Source organism: Limanda limanda, chromosome 12 (genome assembly GCF_963576545.1).
Source record: "Limanda limanda chromosome 12, fLimLim1.1, whole genome shotgun sequence".
In the NCBI taxonomy this organism is placed as follows: Eukaryota; Metazoa; Chordata; class Actinopteri; order Pleuronectiformes; family Pleuronectidae; genus Limanda; species Limanda limanda.
The window spans coordinates 9,744,273-9,756,503 of NC_083647.1; the positions used below are offsets into that span (position 1 = coordinate 9,744,273).

General features: G+C 40.9%; 1 long non-coding RNA gene across 2 annotated transcripts; it reads right to left on the reverse strand.

The window, feature by feature from the left end:
• Nucleotides 1-215: 215 nt before the first annotated feature.
• LOC133016036 (uncharacterized) lies at nucleotides 216-6,485 on the reverse strand. 2 transcript variants are annotated; one of them, XR_009681548.1, is made up of 5 exons: nucleotides 6,219-6,485; nucleotides 4,353-4,498; nucleotides 4,104-4,180; nucleotides 3,416-3,481; nucleotides 216-2,160 (listed from the first exon to the last, which is right to left on the reverse strand). It is a non-coding gene; the product is annotated as an uncharacterized LOC133016036 (long non-coding RNA). The 2 variants fall into 2 exon arrangements; XR_009681547.1 differs by lacking the exon at nucleotides 6,219-6,485 and having other exon boundaries at nucleotides 4,353-5,093.
• Between the last annotated feature and the right edge of the window lie 5,746 nt (nucleotides 6,486-12,231).

A 12,231-nucleotide genomic window follows, 5' to 3' on the forward strand; every position in this document is an offset into this window, starting at 1 on the left:
CTCGCGCTGCAGGCCCAGCTGCAACAGTCATCACGATGTCATCTGTTCCTTGTTGTGACGTCTTAAAAAGTAATGGGTGTTTGTACGGCCGATGTGGTAAAATCCTTCACAATAGGACGTGTGTCAATGCCAATACAGTCCTACAATTTTCTTTATTCTCTTAATGAAATATTGCAGAAGTGGGTAAGACAAAAAATGAATAAATTGTTCATTGAAGCTGGGGGGGCGGGGGGTTGGGGGTAATGAGGATATGGGCTCATTTCTGTTTAATCCTTTCCAGAGATCACTAGGAAATTTTTCGATTTCTGCCTTGCTTTGTTCCAGTAAACAGATGGTGGTATCCATTGAAAGCGGGAGTGGCTAGAATGTGTATTGTTTTCCATTCTGACCAATGGAAAGTCAGGACTGGTTTCATTACATAAAGATAACAAAGCACAGGCTCCTCATGACACTGCCAGTATGCAGAAATGTTGAACTCTAAAGAACTTGCTATTGTCACCATATCACTAAGATCTCCTCTGTCAATCACTGCTTATCTCCCGCAGAGGATTTGACATGAAACATGACAATCTGTTTTGTCTTGTGCTGCGTCGGCAGTTATGTGCACATTGTCCATTTTTATTTGACTGATGTGATCTCTGGAAAACTTCGAGCAGGAGCAGAAATGAGGCCTCACTGTGGCCACCAGCTCCAAACCCCTTCATGTTTTCATGTTGTTGTTTGCCCTATTTCCAGCACACTGGGGTTACACAGCTAAAGTGGTCAGCATCAAAGTCTGTACGTTACTTGACAGATTCACTGAGAAGTGACTTACAGTAGCCCGGGGATTTGGCTTTTGCCAGAAGGAAATAGAACACGAAAATAGGCCAGACAGCCCTAAATAGAAATACAGTTATATCTTTACCAACAGCAAAGACATATTCAAAATATTTTCAGCCTGTTATGTTTATATAACCATTATCAACTACGTTACTTTAATAAATAATGAAGGATTCCCAGCACTATGCAAAGTTTAGCAGCACAGGTTTGACCGCAATTGGATAATTTCATCTTATTGTCTTCACACTCAGCACGTGTATTGTTTAAACCTCAAGGAAGAGCAGTAATAAATTTGGTGCAATTTCGACACACTTTAGGTCCAATTTATATAAAACCTTTAAATGTAGTGATGATGGCTGGCACTCATCAATGGAAAGGACGTTGATCACGAAGGCTGGAGAGTTCATGACAATGGCAACACATTTTCCATTTCTGGTTCCTGTGTGGAGTTTCCCTGACCATTAAATCAACAGGTGAACAGCTCTTTGTGCAGCAGCCGTGGTGCAGCTTCAGGGTTCTGTGCACTCTGTCGCTCAGCCGGACTTTTCTTGCCGCTGCAACCAGCATTAACACAGGCCAAAGAAACAGCCCATTCCAAACAGGCAGGTTTAGAACGGCACTAGTGACTCTAATGACAATATAGCTGCCAAGGTGTCAAACCCATAGATTAACTTCTAAATCAGAGGGCTTAATAGATCATAAATGGAATTCAAAGCTATTCCCTGTTTTGCCTTTGAATGTGCTAAATAAACGTCATTTTGACTAATGCACTGATCTTCACACAGATAGTGTGCCACTGTTTGCATACCTAGACAAACTGGTGAGAAGATTAGCTAATTGGCTTCAAAGCAGGAATGGCAGAGGCCAGGACAGCTTTCTCTGCATGAGTGGCGGCCTATGCAGGTGAAGTGGAGTTCATGACGTCAGCTCCTCAGCCTCTTACACCAGTGAGGAGTTCACACGAGACGGGCATCAGCGCTCACATACTGCACATAGGAGCAGGGGTGAGGCAGTTTAAGGACACGTAGCACAATTATTTTCGCACGTAATCGTCTCCTATGTTTACACACTTCACAGCTGGGCAGTCGTGGATCCCTTCTTTGTATGAAATCTGCGTCTTGGACCTCCAGAAAGGAATCCACAGAAACAATGGGTTCATGTCCCAGGCTCTCTCTGCCAAGTTTCATTTCAGCAGACCACTTCTAGGGAGGGGTCAACGGCTGCTTGAGTTGTCAACGTGTCCACGTGGACCTACGTTTGGTGATGAGCCACTGAGACCGATGATCAGCAAATGATTCCACCAAGACTGATGTTGTCCATTTTCCTCAGACTGTGCCGAGTCTAAATGAACCGAAACACAAGTACCACAAAACGTATTAACATCGAAGTTTCTCCAAAATCGCTCAAAGAACTGGAGTGCACATGCACATGTTGTATAACTCATCTCCTTCTACCTTGGGACACTTGTGTCCATAACCTTTCATATCAGAATTTGAAGGTCATAAACTCTGACATGGAGGGAGCCGGCTGAGATTCAGTACATGATACTTCAGCTCTAGCGAAAAAGAGGAAAAGGGCTTAATTTGAAAAAAAATAAAGAAAGTTAAAAGGGAAGTCAAAATCATAAGCAGGGAAACCAATCAAAGCAAAGTGTGTCAGCAAATCATAGCCCTGCTGCTTCTGTTTTAAAGCTGATGGCTTTGGAATGATGGATGAGCTACACAGTCAATACGTTTTTTTCACTGGAGGAGGAATTTCTGCCTGGCAGTAGCAGAGTCCATAAATAGGTGCCAGTTTGAGACTGGTTTCTCCCTACGTGGTGAAGTGTGGGTGGCTTTTTGGAACTATAGTTCCAGCACACAAAAAAGCAATGAGGAAAATCTTGTGTGGCCACATTTTTGGCATCCCTGTCGCTTGCCTTCATTGTCTGTTCTTCTCTTTGCAAATTCTGTGTGATAATTTCCAATTCGATGTACAGCAAACATGTGCAGGATATCCCCTTTTATTGCTCCAGCACAGTATCCTCTCAGTGCTTTTTAACCAAAGCAGGCAGGCTGACAGGGACATGGGTAGAACATTGGTCGATGGTTTCTCTGGTTCCTCCTCTGTCTTTGATTTTTGTATATTATACGTTAACATGCATTCCTGCAAGGATTCCATTGGACTGAGTCTCATTACTCTGTGGCGAGTGCATCTGAAATGCAACCGACATCTTGCAAATGTTAACGTTTAAAAATAATCTATTGAGAAATTGAAGAAAATAGAAACAAATAGCTGTTAATAGTTGTTTTTTTTCTTTAATTCATGGAGCTTTAGCACTATTTCTATATCAATATCATGCTGAATCTTCTGGAAAGGTGGACAAAAGAACACACATTCAAGTACAGTACTTGTTTAAAAAAAGACTCAAGTGACCGTACAAAAGTACAGGCTGTGAAATGCACTCGAAGTATAAAAGTAAAATGTTCCCCTTTGAAGGCCGTTTCCAGAATATAACATTAAAAATAATACTATAAGATATACACAGGGTTGCTTTAAAATACTCTAAACTACTTTGCCATGCAGACCACAGGCGCCACAGAGTAATTGTACTTACCTAGGTGTAATGGCGTAAGGAATGGGTGGGTGTGCATGTTTCAGATGCTGTCATGATAGCGCTGCACTGTGAAAACAATTGCACTGCACAGAATGAATAGATGACGCGCTTACATCATAACTGTAATTCACATTCTTCTTCTTTGCCATAAAGACAGGGCTCGTTTGTAGTGAAATGCAGCTGTGTTGATTTAAATTGATGACAATTTACATATGTTTCACTTCTATGCAAATATTGTCCGTCCAGATAACAGGAAGGTAAAGGGGAATATTTTGAGAACAATAACTAATTGAGCAAGATCAAGATGAAGAAAAAAACGGTTTACTTTAACATATTGCAATCTGACACTGTTCACTGTTTTGCATTTAGCATTTCACTTTTTACTTCACTTTTTATATCTTTTATCTTTTATATATTTTTATTCAGAAATATTTATGTCAAAATAAATGTTTCTTTGTATAAATATTGGTAAAAAGTGAGTTAATAAGAAGTAAACAGTGAGTAAATATATACTGGTTTCCTATTTTTTATTGCTCTCCTATGTATGTTGTATTTATTGCTTTTTTATGTTTCTATGTTCATTGTATGCACCAATAACCAGAGCAAATTCCTTGTATGTGTAAACGTACTTGGCAATAAAATACTTCTGATTCTGATTCTGATTCTGAGATGATTTATGAAGACTTACAGATAAATTCTTGGGCCGTTGCGTCATCATGCAGGTGGTTGTTCTGCCAAGCGACTCACGTCTGCGCAGGAGTTGGCCTGCATTATGGGCCAAAGATAACGTGATGTTTGGATGTTTTAGGGTTTGTTTCCCCTCCTACTTGGGCAGAAGGTGAGAAACCAAGCTACCAGCATTGCTCTCGTATTTGTATGCACATTTCTCCAGGAGAGATACGAGGGTGTGCAGGAGCTGGGGGTTGTTATAAATTACCTGTTGATGCAAGCGATAATCCTTGTCCAAACAGCTTCCACACTGCCATGAGCCGAGTCCAGATCCCTGCTCATCTTTCCCTGCAGAGCTTTGTCACATTTGATTAGATCGGGATCTGGTTGTGGTTGACTTATAGGGACAAAAGACTGCAGTCACATAGGATTATTATTAGTATGGGTATACACAGCTATACCTGCAAAGTTATGATTTCAGCTTTGGGTGAAAAAATAGCAAAATGCCACTTACAGCTAAGTTTATTTCTGATTACCAATCTATACAATTTAGAGAATAGATTAGTTTTTGGTTCAAAAGTCCGGTACTGGTTCCTACACGACCGAATCACACCTGAGATTTAAGTGCCTCATTTTGGTGCCCGAGCACTGTACTGAAATAGTAAACATCTCCACACGTGCCTGGTTAACATCACATTTGACTATCTACATGGCTCTGGCAGCGTGTAACATTAGCCTACATTTAGTTGATTCGCTCACCTCAAACGGTCGAAGTGTGGTTGCATGTCATGGAAAAGGATTTCAACACAGGGATTTCAACACCAGGACATGCAACAAGTGTGAAGGGAGGAACATGACAAACTTAATGAAGCACTCACAGACAAATTTAAAAGCAAAGAGATGCTCTGTGTCTGACCCAGTGGACGCCCCTGGACCCGGTGGTGCGGAGACAACCGATGAGGATACTAAAGCTGGAGTATTTTATTGTATATTCAGCGAGCAAACTGTTATTTTGCCTTAAATCATTGTCGGGTTATGTTTAATATATTTTAAGATTTTGTTATATATTTGTATATAGATGTACCATTGTTAATGGGTTAAATGTCAACCTCCAATTTTATACCATTGGTGGTGCCATTTGTGTAGCACTGGTATCACAAAATGAAAAACCAAAAAACGGTTCCCCGCCCTTTTTAAGATGCAAATGTAAACTTTCACCCAATGCTCTAAGAAAATAATGGGTGAGTCGTCTATTGTATTTAGCAGATCTTCAGACTCCACTAACAATTCCCTGGGTCAGAGCACCGTCCATTTATGCTCCTTTATGTTGGTCACACAAAGTGTAGGAGGTATTGTTTGAGGATTTATTACTTTGTTGAGCACTTGAACCTTGAAAGTATCAGTGAACCCAAATATCAAGGTCAGGTTTTCCTTAAATTTCCCAATTTCAAGCTTTTTTTTTCTCCAAATAGCCAGACGTTTAACCTCGTAATGGCTGTGATAAGTTCTCTTTATCGTGCCACAGAAAACGCTTTGAGGATAAGGCTCTGTGGATAATAATTAAGATGATACAGTCAGTCGGAGCTTGCAGAGAGCAACTTCATGTTTAATTGCTTAAATCAACACGATAAGATGCTCTTTAAATGTCTGCGTCGCCCTGACAAAGCCGGCTGACATTATGAACAGGCATTCACTGTTTACTTATTCAAGGCCTCCATTACAAAGATTCAATCAGCTCCAAGCACCGAGATGAAGAACAATGTGAGGGCCTCCAGGATTAGTTTGCTATATCTATTGAAAAGAAAAGAAAAAAGTGAATTAAATGTTTTAAGTTAGATTGGTTTAATGCGTGGGATGCTAAAGTGCAATATTAAAAAAAGCAGATGAAATCTAAAGCAGTCACATCATTCCACTCGTACTCATCAGGCTGCTCAGCACAAACACAATCTCATAATCATTACCATTACAGATGAAAGGGAAGGCTCAATTAGAGTGGCTCCAATTGCCGCAATTAAATAAGTGTGGTTGAATGATAATATCTTTTTCCCCCCAGAAATAAAGAGAAAAAGACGGCAGCGCTGAATAATCATACAATCGAAAACAATCAAGTTGGACTTTGAAGTTGTTGCATTACCAAATCTTAGGAATACATCTGGTGCAGAAATGGTGTTTTGGGCTCAGCCGGCAGGCGCCGTTGGACCACTGCGTCGCGGGGCCACGAGGTCGGGCCTACTCCTTCCAGCAGTGTAGTGCTGGGTTATTGGGACGCAGAAGACTCAGCAGTGAGTTCCCACCCACAGAGCGATGCAGCAGACCGCCGGAGTCTACAGCGATTTCACAGCCTTCCAAGACTTGTCCCGTGATCCCATCCCTGCATCAAAACCAGCTGAGTGCGAGTGTGTCGTGGTGAGCGCTCGTGCTCACACATAATTTGTAGTTGCTGACTGCCGCTCTTTGAACCCATTGATCACTGTGTCAACAAACATGATATGGATGGGACAAAGTGTCTCGCTTCACTCAGAGGTTTTGTTTTCGTTTTACACTTCAGCAGCGTTGTCTAAGAATTGAATTACTGAGTTTTCCGTCGCCGTCCCATCATTTAATCTGAGCTCGCACACTTTGCAGTATCAAACGCAGACTGTCCATTTCACAGCTGAGGAGCTTCTCACAGGGCAGTTTTCCAGCTGGGCTGACATCCAGTGTAGTTCCCCTTCACCCTGTGGACTTCAGGCGCACTCATGCGTGCCAAACAGAATACACCCTGATTGCTCCAGACTGGGACAGCAGATATTTCTTCAGTTGTTAGACATTACTGGAGCAAACAAACACAGCGACCAATTAACTACTTTGAATCAAGACAAAAAAATGCTGAGCTGGACCCATCTCAATAGAGCTCATTATGGTTGTGATAGTGAGCAGCTGCAGGACATGATGGAGCTCACACAGGGTGAAGGTCTGCTGAAGATATTTATTATTTTTTTATTTTGTGGGGCAGTTTCAGGTTGTGCCACTGTGGGAAAAAAAAAAGAACTATTAACCTAGACCGAAATTATAATAAGTGACAGTTTTATAAATGATGCTCTTAGTTTTGAACTGAGTTTATAATTGGAACTGACAATTTGACTCTTTTTTACTGGACAGTGTTACGTTTCTGTGACTCAGCCTTAGCAGACACTGGAACTGACTTCAGTAAGAACTAGCGTCGCAACTGAAACTAGCTTAATGCTTTCTGAATCACCCACTTTGGACAAATTGCTTTATCAACCCTTTATCTTAAACTAGGAATAGCTGGCAAAAGCAGTTACACATGAAACGCAGCTATTTTAACCGGAGTACTTGAGGGACATTAAAGGACAGTTCAGAGCTTTTGAACCAGCTCTGATCTCGGTTTAAAAAAAGAGAGCGAGATTAAATGTCCGATTAAGGACGATCAGAAGCTAAAGTTTATTATTCCAAAGGTTGAGTGGGTCTAATCACAGGCTCCAGTACTTAGGGATCTGCCTCTGCTACTGGGCTAAGCAGCAGTTTTCACTGTGTTTACATAAACTACCCAGTTACTTGCATAGTTTACTTTAGTACCAACATGTGGGTCATAGAGATTTAGTGTCGTAGACAACATAATTGTGTAAGATATTTCAAAATCTACTATTTGTATAGTTTAACCGAAGCTGCAGAAATAGTCATGGTTTAAAACCCGGAATAGAGGATTTGAAGAGACGTACAGATAGATATCAAAGGAAGCATAGAAAATCTAAATAGGGAAGCTATAAATGTTTAAAACTCTCTGGTGTATTTTGAATTAGCACTTGAACTCATAAGAAGGATTCAAAGAGCTAAAATGTATTTGACATTTTGAACTGATTACTTGAGCCACTAATGCCAACAATAGGCTGTCCACACAACACACACTTTACACTAAATTAGGTGCAGTTGTACTTTTCCTTCCAGTCCGTCTTTGGGGGTATATAATCTGTCACATATTACGACCTTTAACAGAAGTGTGAAGGAAATACATGATATTTCCTCTGGGGTATCCATGGCCGACTTCAAACAGACCGTGCCTGACTTCTCACAACAGGTATTTTTGTGGATCCAACAGCACGACGGAGAGGTGAAAGTTGAGCTTTAGTTACTTCAAATGAGAAAATGCTGTCACAGGCCTTTCATGTTCCCCCCCCGACTCAAACGCTTTGTGTCGCCAGCGATAGCCATGAAAAACTGTTTTGATCATGACGTCACTATGTCCTAATCTGATTGCCCCCCCCCCCCCCCCCACCTTGCTCCAGGGCACTTCTCCTACATCCTGTCAGGAACACACTTCAGCTACACAAAGACACTCTTACAAAGTATTGCACACACAGGCTCAGTTACAGTAAGTGATGTAACTAAATTTAGCAATATCTACACTGGCTGCTTGTCAACTCAAAGAGAGAGATTAACAGGTAATACAGAATTCCTGGGAAAAACCATTCAGAACTCCACCAGCCAGTGGATTATTAAATGGATTAACACTGAAATGCCTGTTGAAGGAGTTTTGTCCAGTAATAACAACTTGTATGACTCAAAGACAACATAACAAGATTTAAAAAAACAGACCGTTTTTTAGCCTTAGAACTTTATTTGTTTACTTTTTTGCCATATGGGATCAACATTTATTTATTTATTGTATACGATGAATGCATTAGCTACCAGTTGCCTATTAACACGTCCAGCACAAACAGAGCAACATTTGGCTACCTAACAACAGGAGGTCTAATATTCACTCTTCTTTTAGATCATTTTGTACAAACTCTTAAGGGATATAACTGGCTCTTTAGCTGCTAAATGCTAAATCCTCCACTATGTTTACCAGCTATTTAGCCGATACTAGCCTTGTCCATCTACAGTTTGGTTCTAGACAGGTTTCATGCATTAAGAGTGAAAGTTTTTTTTCCACTGAGAGCACATTGATAAGAGAAGTGAGAGGGAACGAAAACAGTGAAACAAATTCGCTGAAAGAGGCTAAACTGCAGAACTGAGGGAGATGAAACTCTGGGGTTCTCCCTACATGTGACCCTTTCATATTACATTTTCATATTACATTTTTTTTTGACAAAATGATAATACATATTAATAGTGCCAATTCAAGGCCTTAACTGTCATGTAAGGTTGCACTGAATCTTTAGGACATCCAGCATTATGTGCAGCAAATACACGGCTCTGTAAAGACACATTAGCCAGGTCTGGGGAAATATGACATTCAAATATTGTTCTTCTTTGAATAACCATGTGATATTTTACTTCTCTACACAAATCAGCAGAACTCAACAAAACAAACAATTTTTTCAACATGCTAACATTGGGTCAGATGTTATTTGGTAACAATAGAGATAATATCTAAGCTTGGTAACAATTTAGCTCAATAATGCTCCTACATCATTTAATGATCAATTTATTGTCAGACATTTTTAACAGAAGTTGTCATGTGAATTGGTTCCTCCGCAGTTTGTCTTTCACACATTTAGGTGAGGTGTGCATGGTGCAGCAGGCAGAGGCAGGAGTAAACGCGTTATTTCACTGGTGTTAGTGTCTTCTAAATGTGTTGCCATGCTTTTTCATTCATTTTACATCTGACACATGCTAGAAGCGTCATCAACCCCACAAGCTCGAGGTAAATCCAGTGGAGGATCTCCTGCTGGGTTATAAAATCAATTTCGGCACATGCAGTACTAAGGGGCCAAGCGGAGAAAGTCAGCATTAAACTCCAGAGGCTCTCACTTCGGACATTTGCATTATCACATACTGCACCTCCTCTGGCGAAACTGGGGAGGATCTATGGACTTTAGAGCATGTCTAAAAGCAGCTTAGAAGTTTTGTAGCTAAAATACTAGCATTCGGTCTCTTAAAACTAACTATTCAGCAATTCCAGCATTGACCTATATGACATTTAAGACGGCAGCACTATTAAAAAGCTGTCAGCTCCACCACCATATTGTGATGGACACAACTGACTCATTGACATAGACTTTAAGTATTCTTAGCGCCATTTCATCACATGTGTGGTACTGCGGCTCTCTCACAAGTCTGTTGTCGACCTTTATCCGAGGTTCAAAAGAAATAACTCAACTAAGCAGCCCTTGAGTGTCTTATACTTCTAACAGTTTCCTGTTACATTTATACCCACGAGTTCTCATTTCGGTGTGTTTTTGTATTTTCCATTATTCCTAACTCACTTTCGGTGGCAAGGTACTTCCTTCCTGGCTCCAGGCGAAATGTTTCCGTATGTGGCTTGTTGCATGTCTCCAGGCTTACTTCTGAAACGTGGCCCTCTCCAGTGCAGAAAATTGCATTACAGTCCTGGCAGGAAAACATTTGAAAGCCGACTGCTTCCTTGACTCTGTTTACCATTTTCTTCGCGAAAAAAAGGAAACCCAATCTTTCATCCTTAATGAGGACGAATTTCATGGCAAATGCGTGATCACTTAAACAGTTCACCTCGCCTTATTCAAATCACATTTCTCCTGATAGGGACAAGTGATACCCACACATTTCAAATGTTCAGAGATGTTTTGAAGGCCACAGGCTTAACATGATACACGGTATGGTGAAGGAGGAAATAACAGGAGTGCGTTATAGCTGACATACTGAGAGCATTTTCATTTATTAGGTTTGCTTCAGAGACAAGTACCCCGGACTGACTCTGGACTCAGATTATTTTCGCATATCCCGTCGCCACGCTGGCAAAGTGAGGTGTTTGCTAAATGTGGCCCGTCACTTCTGCGTCCTGTAGGAGCACACGGGGAGAGGAAGAAAAACTGCATCATGATCTGGTGTTCATTTGATATTCCTGAACATGGGCAGCCCACCTGGCTTAGATTTGGCAGCCTGCATGCTGGTCAGAGTTGCCTTGTTTTATTGGAAATCTTGTTCATATATTACCCGCCCAGACCTCGCCGACGTCTGACAGCTCCCATGGGGCTCATGGGTACATCCTGGAAGCAGTGTACGCTGCCGTGTTCCATGGACACCGACACTGTTTGCTAAGATGACACTTGTGAAGCTGTTCAACAATTTAGGCAGTGTTTGTGTAGCCCTGCTATTTTGTAACTCGTGGTTCCACAGAGGAGGGCCGGGTGTTGTAGTGTCACTGAACTGTGTCAAGCCGTTTGACTGTGAACCTGACAGAGAGGTGTGGCTGCCGAGCCACACACCAGCATGAGCGTGTTCTGCTGTGAAGGCGAGAGTGGTGCAGGAGGAATGTACTCTGGGAAATCTACTGTATGTTTGGCACAGGCTGGTTAACTTCTGCAATGGTCCCCACTGCACTGCAGGTATCATTATATTGGCTACTGACATGTGTGCTGTTTATGATGCACTGAAACGTGAGCTTCACTGCTGAAATATTGATTCCAATTTGAAATATGATAGGTTTTGTCTGTCATGACAGTCACATAGTAGAATGATCAGGTTTTATTCTCAAACATTAATTTATTCCCTCATTTTTACATGTTTGTGTGTGTCTGTCTAAAATGTTTACCATGCGAACGTTTGGTATCTTTTTTTCCAGTAAAACATTGCCTATATGTCCAGATAATTAATGTTTAATTTCAACGTATTGGACCCAAAACAATTTCAGGTTAAACTTAAAATATTACAAATAAAACCTTTTTTTAAGAATCTACAAGGAGCAATGGAATAGGTGCAATCCTAGATTTTAAATGACACTTTTACATACAGCAGGATCTCTGAATCTCACATTGGTGTCTCCCAATGCTGCTGTGACATAACAAGAGAGTTGAGGCAGTAAATGGTTTGCAGATATTTTGAAGATGACACCTAGCTTTAGATAAAGGCCCCAAAATCCCATGTGATAATGCGTAGGGATATTTTGTTGCTCTGCAGGAGGGAGCAATAGAGTGCATCTTATTCCAGAACCATAGAACTTTAATGAGAAAAATTTAAATTATAATTTAGCACAGGATAAGTTTGGTTTACTTCATGTTTTTACTTTACTGGGTTCCACACACAAATGGAAACGGTTGAAATTTGATATTGTTTTCCATCTTTGCAAAGTGCAGAATGCTGAATTTCAAATTTATTGTATATTGTCACCAGTTGTGTTGTATCTTTTTTCCAGCGTGTTTTTGCATATACAGTTTAATCATCAA